At 45.3% G+C, this 15,037-nt stretch overlaps 1 pseudogene; it reads right to left on the bottom strand.

Moving 5' to 3' along the window:
* Nucleotides 1-5,740: 5,740 nt before the first annotated feature.
* Nucleotides 5,741-6,332, bottom strand: LOC133263272 (eukaryotic translation initiation factor 3 subunit B-like; annotated as a pseudogene).
* Between the last annotated feature and the right edge of the window lie 8,705 nt (nt 6,333-15,037).

Raw genomic sequence — 15,037 nt, 5'->3', positions numbered from 1 at the left:
AAGAATTCAGAACTGGCCAGCTACTACATCCAGATGCAGTCCTAACTGTTGACAGGAAGACAATACTTTTTTTTCCCCTCTCCTAATTTGTTTTCACGTTTTTATTTTGTCAAATTATTTACTACCTATTGTCATTTGATTTTGGCTCCATGGAACTTTTGCATAGCATTAAATCCATATCATTATGTTAAATGACAATTTAAAATACAATAAAAATAGACTCAGGATATTGGTAAGAATACAAGACTGAGGTAAAACCTACTGAAGATGACAACATAATTTTCCTGACTGTGCAAATAACAAGGAAGTATATTTCTTATATGACACCAGCAATAAGTCTAGTCCAGCAGAGATTAACCAGAACCATTCAATGTTGACTTTTGAATCCCTGTACCGTTGAACAGATAAAACCTTGTATGAAAGGACAAAAATCACTAAGATCAAGGACCTCCTCCTGGCATACCTACCCACACCACAACACTGACCGGCCCCTCTCCTATTTGCAGTTCTCCCCACCTTAGTTTGCTGTTGAACTCAGTTCTACCAGCTTGCAAGTCAGCCTTGGGGTGAAGCTCTAGGTGCTCAGGTGCACAGACACACACAGTCCTCATGCTGCCATCCCGACTTTCACCAAACTTGGAAACAACCTGAGTGTCAAAGACTTCCAGGAAATTCCAAATTAAGGTTAAATGTTACCATCCGAAGCCAAGCAAAGTCAGGGATAACGTACTTTTATCAGCACCTGAGCTCTGCCCCATGAGACCAAGCCCCAGTGCAAGACGCATAACAACTTTTAGACTAAAAACTTCCCCAAAAAACCTCTAACAACTGGAAGCATTAAGATTTTTAAAAGGTACAGGAGGAGTAACATGCCAGGTCCTTCTTTATGGCAGCCACAGCCATCAGTAACAACAGATGCCCCATTCTGGGCTTCCTTGTCAATCCTTGGAATCATAGAATGGTTTGGGACGGAAGGGACTTTAAAGCTCATTAAGTTCCAATCCCCTGCCACAGGCAGGGACACCTTCCACTAGAACAGGCTCCAAGCCCTGCCCAACCTGGCCTTGAACACAGCAACAGGCTGCACCAGCCTCTTAGAGCATCAAGTACTCACGCAATTCAGCCAAACTACCTTCCATACAAGGTTTCAATAAAATTCACACCCCAGGTGTTCTGCTACTGTACAGCATGACACAACCATTCCCATAAAAATGGGTCAGGCAGCAGACTGGTACCTGTTGGACTCCAACTGTCCCACCTGTAGCTCCACTACAGATGAACAAGTCACTGATGTGTCTCCCTCAGCATTCATGCAAGAGGAATTCATAACCCAAAACACAAAAAACTACTTCCCCCCGTCGTGGTTGAAGCTCAGTCGTAAATCAGCCACGCAGGCCCCACGCATTCCCCCCTTACATCCCCCCACTCCCAGAGGGATGGGGAAGAAAATCGAAAGAATGTAACTACCACGGGTTGAGATAAGAGCAGCCCAGTAACTAAGGTATAACACAAACCACTACTGCTACCACCAATAAGAATAATGATAAGGGAAATAAAAAGGGAAGAGAACACAATACCATCTGCCGACCAATACCTCAGGCTCCTTTTGAGGACTCTGTCCCACAAAAACATATAGGAATAAGAACAATATAAGAACATATAAGACAGAAAGGAAAAGCCGCACGCTCGCAGGCCCTTCTTCTCATGGGGGAATTCAACCACCCTGATATCCGATGGAGAAATGGTATGGCCCGGCACAAGCAATCCAGGAGATTCCTCGATTGCGTGGAAGACTACTTCCTTCTGCAAGTAATAGAGGAGCTGACAAGCAGAGGTGCCATGCTTGACCTCATGCTCACCAACACGGAAGGGCTCGTTAGAAATGTGACACTCCAGGGCAGCCTTAGTTGCAGCAATCACAAGATGGTCAAATTCGAGTTCGTCAGGACAGTGAGAAGAGCGTGCACCAAGCTCACTGCCCCGGACTTCAAGAGAGCAGACTTTGGCCTCTTCAGGAACCTGCTTAGTAAGGTTTCATGGGATACAGCCCTAGAGGGCAAGGGGGCCAAGAATGCTAGCTGATATTCAAGGATCGCCTGCTACAAGCTCAGGAGTGTTGCATCCCAACTACAAGGAAGCGCAGCAGGAGGGCAGGAGACTTCCTTGGATGGATAAGGAGCTGCTGAGGAAAACTCAAATGAAAAAAGAGGCTTATAAAAGGTGGAAGCAAGGACAGGCAGCCTGGGAAGAACACAGAGATGCTGTTCAGGAAGATAGGGACCAGGTTAGGAAAGCTAAAGCCTAGTTAGTATTAAACTTGGCTAGGGATGTTAAGGATAATGGGAAGGGAATCTAATGGTATGCAGTGAATAAAAAACAGATTAGGGAGAACCTAGGCCCACTCAGGAAGCTATCGGGAGAACTAGCTACACAGGGTTTGGAGAAGGCTGAGATTCTGAATGACTTCTTTGCCTCAGTATTCACCGGCAAAGGCTCTGACCACACCACCCAAGTCGTGGAAGGCAGACGCAGGGAATGTGAGAATGAAGACCTTGGGCCCATTGTAGGAGAGGATATGGTTCGAGACCATCTTAAAAACCTGAACGTACGCAAGTCCATGGGACCTAATGAAATCCATCCCTGGGTCCTGAAGGAGCTGGCAAATGAAGGTGCTAAGCCACTGGCCATCATATTTGAAAAATCATGGCAGTCAGGTGAAGTTCCTGATAACTGGAAAAAGGGAAATATAACCCCCATTTTCAAGAAGAGGAAAATGGATGACAAGGGAACTACAGACCAGTCAGTCTCACCTATGGGCCTGGAAAAATCTTGGAGCAGATTCTCCTGGAAGGCATGCTAAGGCACATGAAAAATCAACAAGGTGCTTGGTGACAGCCAGCATGGCTTCACTAAGGGGAAATCCTGCCTGACCAATTTGGTAGCCTTCTATGATGCGGCTACAGAACTGATGGACAGGGGCAGAGCAGTTGATGTCATCTACCTGGACTTGTGCCAAAGCATTTGATACTGTCCCACACGACATCCTTGTCTCTAAATCGGAGAGACATCAATTTGATAGGTTGACCACTCGGTGGATAAAGAACTGGCTGGATGGCCACACACAGAGTTGTGGTCAATGGCTCAATGTCCAGCTGGAGACCAGTAACGAGTGGTGTCCCTCAGGGATCGGTGCTCGGACAGGTCATGTTCAACATCTTCATTGCTGACATGGACAGCTGATGACACCAAGCTGTGTGGTTCGGTTGATACGCTGGAGGGAAGGAATGCCATCCAGAGGGACCTTGACACGCTTGTGAGGTGGGCTGATGCCAACCTTATGAAGTTTAACCATAACTTGTGCAAAGTCCTACACCTGGGTCAGAGCAATCCCAGGCACAGCTACAGGTTGGGCAGAGAAGAGATTCACAGCAGCCCTGCGGAGAACGACTCGGGCGCGTTGGTTGAGAAGAAAAAGAAGATGAGCTGGCAGTGTGCACTCACAGCCCAGAAAGTTAACCATATCCTGGACTGCATCAAAAGGAGCGTGACCAGCAGGTCGAAGGAGGTGATCCTGCCCTCTACTCTGCTCTTGTGAGAGCTCACCTGGAGTATTGTGTGCAGTTCTGGTGTCCTCAACATAAAAAGGACATGGAACTGTCAGAAGAAGTCCAGAGAAGGGCCACAAGGATGATAAGGGGACTGGAGCACCTCCTGTACGAAGAAAGGATGAGAAAGTTGGGGCTGTTCAGCCTGGAGAAGAGAAGGCTGCTTGGAGACCTCATAGCAGTCTTCCAGTATCTGAAGGGGGCCTATAAGGATGCTGGAGAGGGCCTCTTCATTAGGGACTGTAGTGACAGGACAAGGGGTAACAGGTTAAAACTTAAACAGGGGAAGTTTAGACTGGCTATAAGGAAGAAATTCTTTCTTGTTAGGGTGGTGAGGCACTGGAATGGGTTGCCCAGGGAGGTTGTGAATGCTCCATCCCTGGTGTTCAAGTCCAGGTTGGACAAAGCCTTGGGTGATATGGTTTAGTGTGAGGTGTCCCTGCCCATGGCAGGGGGTTGAAACTAGATGATCTTAAGGTCCTTTCCAACCCTAACGATTCTATGATTCTATGATAAAAATGGGTGTCTTTAAATCTTTGAAAATTGGCTTAAAATAACAGCTCACACAGATCACATCTAAAATTGGACACCACCACACCCCCTACACACACAGGAAAGCTTGGAAAGAAGGACAAAAGTTGAGGGCCTTCAACATGCGGAGCTGTGCCCTTCTGCATCCCTCTCTGACACCTTCACTGAGATGGTAGTCACCCCAGTGAAGACGGTGCAGTATGGTGGCACCTGCTGAGCCTGCTCTATGATCATGGTGTATGTCCCTAAACAGCTGCACATCAAACAAAGCCACCACTCCACCTTCAACCTGCACTGCCCATGTGCACTCTTGTCTAGCATTGGTTTACTGACATGATCCCAGCATCAAAGACCTGCTCCTCACCATTTTTTCCTTTACCTCATAAAGCCTACACAACCTAAACTTTCTCACAAGCACCGGTGGGATGTTGTCGTGGTTTAAACCCAGCCACGCAGCTCGTACACTCACTCTCCCCCTTCCTTCCCCCACTCCCAGAGGGATGGGGAGGAGAATCTAAAGAATGTAACTCCCACAGGCTGAGATAAGAGCAGCCCAGTAACTAAGATATAACACAAACCACTAATGCTACCACCCATAAGAATAATGATAAGGGAAATAAAAAGGGAAGAGAATACAATACCATCTGCCGACCGATACCCAGCCCGACCTGAGCAGTGAACTAGCCCTTCTGGATAACTCCCGGTTTACATCCTGGGTATGACGTGCTGTGGTATGGAATACCTCTTTGGCTAGTTTGGGTCAGGTGTCCCGTCTCTGCTTCCTCCCAGCTTCCCCTCCTCCCTGGCAGAGCATGAGACTGAGAAAGTCCTTGGTCAGACTAAACATTTGAGCAGTAACTAAAAACATCAGTGTTATCAGTGCTGTTCCCAGCCCTAAAGTCAAAACCACAACATTGCACCAGCTACTAAGAAAGAGAAAAAACGACTACTACTGCTGAACCCAGGACAGTATCCACCCCTTATTTCATACCATTCATGTCATGCTCGGGTGCCACATTTTCAATATACCATCACTCTTATCTTAGTGCATGGACCAGTCCCTATAAAGCTGCTGAGTCCATCTGGTCCATGATGGCAGGCTCCATCTCTGGTAACAGTCTTTAAGAGCAGGAGAGGCTGTGTGCAGTGGTCACACTAGTGAATAACCTGGGCAATAGCACCCACTGCTAAGTCCACCCCTCAATCATGAGTCTATCTCTATGTTGCATCTCTGCCCTGATGGCCTGAAGTGTCATGGGCCCACCAGGCTCAAAATAATTCATCCTTCCCTTCAGCAGTTTCTGAAACTTGCCCTTGGGAACTCCATAGAGTTGCCTTCCATCTCCGATGCTTCCAAAGCACTGGAGGGGCCCAATGGACCAGATAAGGCTCATACTGTTCCACACACCCTGCCACTCATGACTGTCCAGCCTTGGGGAAAACCTCTTGGTCCTCCTATATCATCACCTAACCCTAGACAAGACCCAAACCCTCCTCTGCTTAACTTTCGAGATCAGACAAAATGGTTGTGGGTAAAACGCACTCTGTATGTGTGCCAACATGCTGATCCCCATCACAATCAGCAGGCAGGTCCCAAGGAGTACCCAAAAGCCATTCAAAAACTTCAGAACTCTCAAATGATGCTGTTGTTCTTGTCACTGCGGCCAGTGGAGCTGCTGTGCTTGACAGCTCTCTCGCCACCAGTTTCTCTTTTCCTGAATCCAGATCTTCCTCCTCTGCCTTGCTGGAAAATGCTGCGTGGTCTCCTGCATCCTCCACTTGTCCCAGGTGCCTAAGGCTGGACCCAGCTGAGGCTCCCAAAGGTGGCATCTTGCTCTCTGCATCCTCCTGGGGCTCAGGCTCGTAAGGCTCGGCAGGCAGCTGCCAGGGGATGCTCTCAGCGGCTGCAGGGCTGGGCTCAGCTGCAGGGCCCAGTTTCACCGCCACCTCCTCCTCTCACTGCTCGGCAGCTGCCTCCTTCCCCTCCTCAACCACCCCAACCTCCTCCGCCAGCAGCTGCCCCCTCCCGGCCTCCTGGTCCCCGGGACTGCTCTCCCGGGCTGCTTCGGCTGCCACCAGCTCCCAGGGCCGCTCCCCCTCAGCTCCCCGCAGCCTCACAAAGATGGAGGAGAGGACAAGGGCCAGTACGATGAATAGCAGCGAGACGGCCAGGTACAAGTCCACAGCCACATCCATCCCTCCCTGCTGCCGGAGCCCGCCCGTATTAGAAGTCATTACCGTAAAGTACAGTGAAACAGAAACCTTAGCCCAAGGCCCCCAGCCAATAAACACTAACACAGCAAATACTGGCTGTAAGTAAGGTATGACATGCTGAAACTCTGAGATCAAGAGCAACAACTAGGAGAGCCAATAAATCAGCATTATAACAAGTGACTATTAATCCGAAACAATGAATGCTTATCACAAATACAATTAGACACACTCTGGTCAGATCTGTCATTATCTCAACCCTTAATGCCCCACGTTGGGCACCAAAAAGAACTGCTGTGGTTTAAGCTCAGCCGTAAATCAGCCACGCAGTCCTCACTCACTACCCCCCCCCCCTCCCTTACCTCCTCCCCACCCCAGAGGGATGGGGAGAAGAATCAAAAGACTGTAACTCCCACAGGTTGAGATAAGAGCAGCCAGGTAACTAAGGTATAACACAAACCACTATTGCTACCACCAATAAGAATAATGATAAGGGAAATAACAAGGGAAGAGAATACAATACCCAGTCTGACTGAGCAGTGAACTAGCCCTTCTGGGCAACTCTCAGTTTACATCCTGGGCATGACACGCTGTGGTACAGAATACCTCTTTGGGTAGTTTGGGTCAGGTGTCCTGTCTCTGCTTCCTCCCAGCTTCCCCTCCTCCCTGGTAGATCATGAGATTCAGAAAGTCCTTGGTCAGACTAAACATTTGAGCAGTACCTAAAAACATCGGTGTTATCAGTGCTGTTCCCAGGCCGAAAGTCAAAAACACAGAGCTACACCAGCTACTAAGGAAGAGAAAAAAAAATGACTGCCACTGCTGAACCCAGGACATCCCCCCCTTAAAGAACTCAGGGATTTGAATATCAAAATCAGCAGGTTCAGTTATCTACACTACTTTTTAAAAGAGCTAGATAATGAACAAGAATATGAGTCTGGTCTTATCAGCAGGTCTGCAGGCTCCTTAGGATAGGAAAAGATTGCACACCTCTTGCTACCAAATGTGTCATCTGCACTTAATCATAACATGATGGATAATGTTCTGAAAACAAGCAATTCCAGCCATATTCTGTGTAATCCTGCCACTCCACTCCAAAGCCTGTCATCTTGCATCCAAGCTTGTGACATCTTCAGGGTGGAGACCATAATTTCAGTCCCTTTCAAGAATACACTTTGGTGCTACACACAACACTGAGAAATAAATAAAACTATCCCTCCAAAATGCTGCACCTCACTCACTACACCATAACCTGCCTGAAAGTACTTCTACTTTCAAAAGAGAATACCAGGTTGGAAGGGACCTCAAGGATGATGCAGTCCAACATTCCTAGGCAAAGCATGACCTAGACTAGATGGCCCAGCAAGTGTTCTATTTGGTTGTGGATTGCTCTTACCAAGAACTCCCTTCTGTGTCATGGTGAACACAGATTGGAATCACACCCAAAGAACAAGGCGAGCGAGACATTTTTTTAAAGAGGATTCTGCTTAGCTCAGATCTCTTCATTAAAGGTGCTGCATTGTGCACATGGGCCAGGTTAGCTTATTAGCAGTGGAAAGGTCAGTGAAAGTGAATTAATGAAAGCACTCCACTTTCCAGTATCTGACATGCAAGAAAGGAGCCTCCCTACCTCCACTTCTCTTGAAAAGTACATTCAAATTGAGGGCATGTAGGTGGCACCTGCCAAAAGTGGCATGTGAACAACATTTGCAATTTAACACATGCTTATAAAACACAGAACTGTAAAAGCAGCAATTCAAACACTTAAATCAAATGCTTATGCTGAGATTACATCTGAGAATCTAGCCTTTTCACTGGGACAGGGGGAGGATTTTAAAGCTTTTTACAGAAGGCCTCAGCAGGGGTTTGTGTCCGAAAACTCAAGCTCCATCTGACCCATAAAGAAATCTAGGCTCACAGTGGAGCCACCTTTTCACTTATAGTGGAGATACAACTTTAAAAATTAAACTTACATTACAGAACTCTGGTGCTGTCTGTTACATAAGACGAAATGGGCAAGCAGAAAAGCTGACCACTCCTAAGGGCTGTGGAAACCCACCTTGCACACACACAGGTACAACAACATAGGAGAACACTAGGTAGGAAACACTCTCCACCAACCCATCTCCCACCCACCCCAGCTGTTGCCTTTCCCAGGCTGAGCCATGCACCAGCACTAACCCAAACAGCCTTGTCTGAAACACTCTGGGCAAACCTGCACCTGAAGAGCCACCCAACTGCTTTACAGAACTTCCAGAACCTGATTTGCCCTGAGAGAATGGGCTCCACCATTTCAGGGTGGGATAAGGACCACAGCAGAAGTCAATCAAACCCACAAGCCATACAGCTCCACTTTAATGTTACATGAGATTATTATTTCCACTTGCACATGGCTTCCCCTCCCCTCTCCAGGCCCTGCTTCCTAACGCATCCACTTCTTGCCCCAAAAAAGCCAATGCTTCCATACCATACCCCAGCACCACAGGAAAACCTCTGCTCAGCTGTGACCGACATACTAAAGAAAAAACATACACTGCTCTTCTTGCATTGCCTTCAAACCCCTCTAATTTGGAAGGGATAACAGCTGAAACACATGGAAAAAAAGCCAGATAGCTCAGAACACTTCTATGCAAAGAAATAGCTTCCCCGTGGAATACTAAGCTCTATTTCCCCCAAAGCAGTAAAACTTGAAAGCCATATATGAACACACTTAAAAAAAAAAAAATTAGAAAAACACTAAGCAGTTAAGTCACATTCCACCTAAGCAGCACTACCATTACTGCAACATCTGTCAGAGGATAATTCAATCCTGGAAGCATCTATTTTAATTGCTTTTCCACAACAGACCTCAGCTTTACAATTGCATCCTTCTCAGGAGGTCAGAACAAGTCACAGCTGCAGCTCTGAAAAGCAATTATGTTTAGCAGCTCCACCTTATTCATTCTTTAAATCTTACACCTACATATTCATTATGAACTCTGTAAAATACCAGTGCCAAAACCACCATCAAAAGACACTGCAATCTCTGTTGCTTGGAGAAAGGCTTGACCCCTATGCTTCCCTAATGAAAGGGTGGGGAAAGCACAAATCATGCCAGATGTCAGCTCTGGTGCTGCAAAGCAGCCACCGAACCCCAGAAGAAGCTCAGTGCAATACAGCCATTTCCTGCTGACAAGCAAAAAGGAACTACCACGATGAACCCAGCTTGTTTTGATCAAATCATTCAGACAGTTTAGTGAGAAAACACCTGTCCTAGTCATTGCAGCATAAGAACCAGCATTTCAACTCAACACCCTTTTCCTCTATTTAGATAGGGCCTTTCCTGTTATTACTACAGAAAGCCAGGAGAGGGATGGACAGGGACAGGACACAGACAGGACAGGGACAATGACACACAGCACCCCAAAAGATCACAAGTCTCTTTTAGAGACCTGAGAATAGCAGTGGTTGTAGAAACTCCCATAATTCACAATAAAGGAGCCACCTACCAAAACAGAAAAGTCTGACTTTTGTAAGGTTTCCTACAGTGGAACAGCCCCCCTGCTCCCTCTGACCTACCACAGCATTCCTGGTCCTCTGGCTGCACCAATTCAGCTACTTCTGCAGATCACACCAGAAACAATCCACACAAATCTCTAAATACAAATATTTTATTTGGCCACAGAATATTTTGGTGATCAGATTAACAGCATGACATCACAAACAACAGCATGGCATATGTGGTAGGAACAAATGACCTCCCAGGGACAGAAATAGCCTGCATCAGGTTTGCAACTAAAGGAAACAGCACAGCAGATGCCCTCAAAGTCCCTTTCTAGCACAGAAGCTTTATTTCCATTAGCCAAGCTATGAAGTGCAGAACGGTACCATCAGAACAGAGCAAACATTGCAGCATCTTACTACAAAGGTAAGCCTGGTCCTGAAGATCAGGCTCCTCATTACCCATTGCAGTGGGGAATCTCTGCAGCATCCTTTACAGCAAGTCACATGCTGGCATGCACAAGTTGCTTGAACAGGAAAAAAAACAAACCAGTCAGGTTTGTGCCCCAGTGCACTTTTACTCACAGGTTTATAGCAAAAGCAACCTCATTCTCATGGTCATGAACAGATGAGTGACAGAAGCTGAGCACTTCCACAATACACCACCTTCTCCTCAAACAAGATGGAGGTGGCACATCATCTCTCAGCTAGTTTGGCACACAAGTCCCAATGCTTTAACCACCACAGGATAAGGAACAAACAAAGACAACAACAACCTGCTTTTAGAAGGTCTGTGCTTTAGGATGAGAGGTTTTAATTCAAGCCTGGGCCAGACATTAACTCTGTTCAAGCCTTGGGCTACTCAGAGAACAGCACAATCTGCAGGTGCTCCTGTGGGAAACTGCAGGGGCCACATATGCCAGAGCCTCTATACCAACACAGGGCCTAGGAATTCACCTCTACAGCTTCAGAACGTGGCAGATTCGGGTATTTTTTTCAGCCAACACTGGAGAATTCTGATCTCCTCCCCTTGTTCTCTTTTCCCCAACATCTCCATACTGCGGTAGCCCAAGAATGGAGCTGAGCTGTGGAGTGTTGATCTGATCAAGGGTAGGAAAGCTACATAGAGGGATCAGGACTTGATAAGCACAAAGGCCTTTTCTAAGCTAACCAGTTCTATGATGAGACCCCCAAGACCAAGATGCATTTTAAGCAATGCAATAGTCTGTCTCTGCAAAGAAGCAGATAAAACCTTATTTTACTGGAAAAGGTCACTCAGCTATCATCTCCAAGTGCTTACAAACCCACACAGCAAAATCACTTTTTCTTTCTGTTTGTTTCAGAAGTCAGAGAAGCATAGTTTGCAATCAAACAGAAAAAAAAAAAAAAAAAAAAAAATCACACCATTTACTTCAAAACTGAAGAGTAAAAAGCCTCTGTACCAGACTATGAAATGTAATAGGTAGTGACCAACCTGGGTTATAACTGATGCTTGGATTCAGATGGGTTTTCCAGGGGAGTGCAGAGCAGCCATTAAGAGTTACTGCACACTACAGCAAGAGGTCCACGCTTGATACACTTTAATTACTTAGCTGTATCAGGGGAGAGTTACTGATGTCTAGCCTGGTTTGTTTCACTGTAAAAGACTTCTACTGCTATTAATATTCACTGAAAGAAACTGAAATAACATCTTGTCTCCATCTGAATACCTTGGAATTATTATGGACAAGCTAAATACAACTATTTCCCCCACCCCATCCCCCCCCCCAAAAAAAAAAAAAGGACAAAAGAAACCTACCAGCTTGTAAAGCCACCTGACAGAACAGACCTGTATTTCCACATAGAGCAGCTCTCCTTCAATGATGCCCTTTATCATAATTACAACTTCAACACAAATAATCCCGCTGCAGCATAACCCAAGAGGTCAGCCAAGTAGAGCCCCACAGCAAAAGCAACACACTGTAGGTTATCCACCTTCACTGTAGCATTCCTGGGTACACCGAGGATGACCTTGAACTCACACAGAGCTTCCCCTCCATACAACTGCCACAACACATGCTGCAAAGCTAAGCTCACTGAAAGCAGCAAACAGCTTTTATCCAGCTTGCACACACCAAGCCACCAGTACTGCAGGGAAAACCAGCAAGAACAAATTCCTTCCTACTGGCTATACCTGTGTCATTCCATTTTCTAGAGGACAGCACTGATCCCTCTCAAATTACTAGAGTCAAAAAAGATCTCTTCTTTCCCCCCTAAATTCCACTGTAAGGTAGCCTATTATTTCTACATCTGCTAACACTACCAAAGAGTTGAATCCTAGCACTGAATCAAGCTACACTCTCAGCATATTGGGAGGTTCCCCTGCCCAAAATGAAACAGGTGTCATTTGTTTCAATTACACTAATCACAAGGAGACATAACATTACAAAACTGGCACTTTTTATCATAGAATAGTTAGGGTTGGAAAGGACCTTAAGATCACCTAGCTTCAACCCCCCTGCCATAGGCAGGGACACCTCACACTAAATCATGTCACCCAAGCCTCTGTCTAACCTGGACTTGAACACTGCTGGGGGGAGCATTCATAACCTCCCTGGGCAACCCATTCCAGTGCCTCACCACCCTCACAGTAAAGAATTTTTTCCTTATATCCAATCTAAACTTCCCCTGTTTAAGTTTTAACCCATTACCCCTTGCTCTGTCACTACAGTCCCTAATGAATAGTCCATCCCCAGCATCCCTATAGCCCCCCTTCAGATACTGGAAGGCTGCTATGAGGTTTTTAATAGACTTCTTTTTAAAAAAGACATTTTGAAAGTGAACCATGATATACTAGAGGTAGGAGAATATTTAACACTCAGCAATCAAGAGCACCAACAACTGCACAGTCTGCTGGACCAACCAGTGCTGGAAGTGACCCTGCAGGGAAAAGTAACTTTTGCTGTCAGAGAAGTCAAGGATAAACTTGCTACATTTGAAATGATATAAAAGTGAAAAGGCATCTCAGAACCAAAGACATTTCCTAATACATTCTTGGTTAGTACCTTTAAATTAATCCATGGAAGTTCGCAATTTTTACTTTCATGTTTCAGAAAATAAACAAATTAAAACCACCATACCCAACACACCATGGACACAAGCACTTGTTAGGTAATAAAAGCAAAATCTGGAACAGAAGCCAAGTAAATATTTACCGATTCCATAGTTGAAAGCTGTCATTAGCAGGAACTAGATTAAAATCCAGATATGCGTCCCCAAAAATGCTGTGTACTCTGAAAAATACAGGAAGTTGTTCATTAAAAAATTAAAATGCACAATTTTATTTGCAACAAGTATGCTATATTCGAGTACATGAAGGGCTAATAAATCAAAACCCTTGTCTAATCCAGAAATAAACTTCCTGAGTCTGCACAAACAGAAGCAGAGATGTGCACAAACAGAGCAACAGCTCTTGCTGCACTTTTCAAGGATGTTTTTCCAGCTACAAATTCCCAAAGTGAAATTTCAAACACCAGGCAGGAACCAGAAGGAGCTCTCAGCACCCAAGGCAAGGGGGAATTGCATTCATTAACTGGTACATGAAAGTGTTGGCAGCTGATTCCAAGCCCAAAACCTGGGATTTTTCTGAACTCATTCACCACAGCTGTGTGGGGCCAAGCAGTCACAGGCGACTGTCACAGGGGATACAATTTTTGGACAGCACAGCTCAGTGGAAACCTGTCATATGAGCAAGAGCAAGCCTGAACTTCGCAGTTCAGACCTTTGAGGGTCTGCAATGCAGAAGACCAGCATTTGGGCAGAGCCACATGTAAAACACTGCCTTATTCCAGATTTTTTTATGCCCATGATCACAGAACCATAGAACTGAGGGGAAAAAAAGCTGAACTTCCAACTATGTTATTTGGAAAATCAGTAGTGCTGCTTGCTGACAGTAGTGACCAAGATCAACTGTGCACAAAATTATCAAAGAGTCAACAGAAATCCTGTACCATGACATACTGACACATAGTTTTGAAGATTCCTATCTGCTTCCTGGCTTATACATGGCAATTTTATTTATTACTTGCTCATGTGCAAGATATACATTAAGTATTGTAACACTGAAATAGTGACCACATATGAGTCAACCAACAGTGTACCATTTTCTTATGAAACTTATCAAATTATTTATTAAGTACAGCAAATAGTGCAGCAGAAGATGCCCAATGCACAGATCATGGGCATCACGTGTGTATTCCATCACTCACACAATGTTCCTGCTGTGCAGAATCCAACATTTCAATTTAAAACTACCTGCTTCCAAAAGCCTAAATTATAATTAATAATGTTAGACACATTTACCCATCCAATTTGCTTAGCTTTAAGTCTGATGAAAACGTATCAGTTCACAAGCTAACATTTCTATCCTTGTTTTCCCTTCTGTGAACTTAAAAGACGAACTGCTGTACAAGGCTCGATGCAGTGGACAAGGCTACCATATGTGCCAAACTAACTGCAGCTACAGAGAAAACCATTTGCAATGCAAACCAGCAGACACTGTCTTCCTTTGCATTGAAACAGTGGTATAAATACTAAATAATTAACTGTTCCTGGTGACCAGATTCTGGTTTAAAACAGGCTCAGTCTTTCAAGTTCTAAGATCTCCCACCAGCATCTTTTTGTACAACTCATGAAACTAAGACAGTGCAAACTGGTTCTGCAGTTAAACAATAAGTTGGGATACACCACATGTCTGCCAGAGAGTTATGAAATTAAACCATGAAAGAACATAATAGGGTACCCTTGAGACCTGCCTGCTGATTGTGATGGGGATCACCATGTTGGCACACATACAAAATGTGTTTTACCTGCAGCCATTTCGTCTCATCTTGAAAGTTAAACAGAGTCAGGTTGGGGTCTTGCTTAGGGCTAGACGACGATATAAGAGAACCAAGAGATATTCCCCAAGGCTGGACACTCATGAGTGGCAGGGTGTGTGGGATAGTATGAGCAAATATCTAGGCCAGTGGGGCTCTACAGTGCTTTGGAACTTCACCACTGAAAAAGTGCAAAATCCAGAAAAAATTGTAAAACACTTAAATGATATGTGTTGTCATCCTGGTCATACAAGAGGGACAACTCACAGCAAAGTGCAGGGGCTGGGCCTATACTTACAGAGCCCTATTCAACACTATGCAGCACCTGCAAAAGGAAAAAAAGGACTCTGGAAC

Source organism: Pezoporus flaviventris, unplaced genomic scaffold (assembly GCF_033815535.1).
Source record: "Pezoporus flaviventris isolate CSIRO_AGI_PZ_B2104156 unplaced genomic scaffold, CSIRO_AGI_Pfla_v1 ptg000263l, whole genome shotgun sequence".
NCBI lineage: Eukaryota > Metazoa > Chordata > Aves > Psittaciformes > Psittacidae > Pezoporus > Pezoporus flaviventris.
Note: the sequence above shows the minus strand (reverse complement) of the source record. Positions and strands in the feature narration are given on the sequence as shown.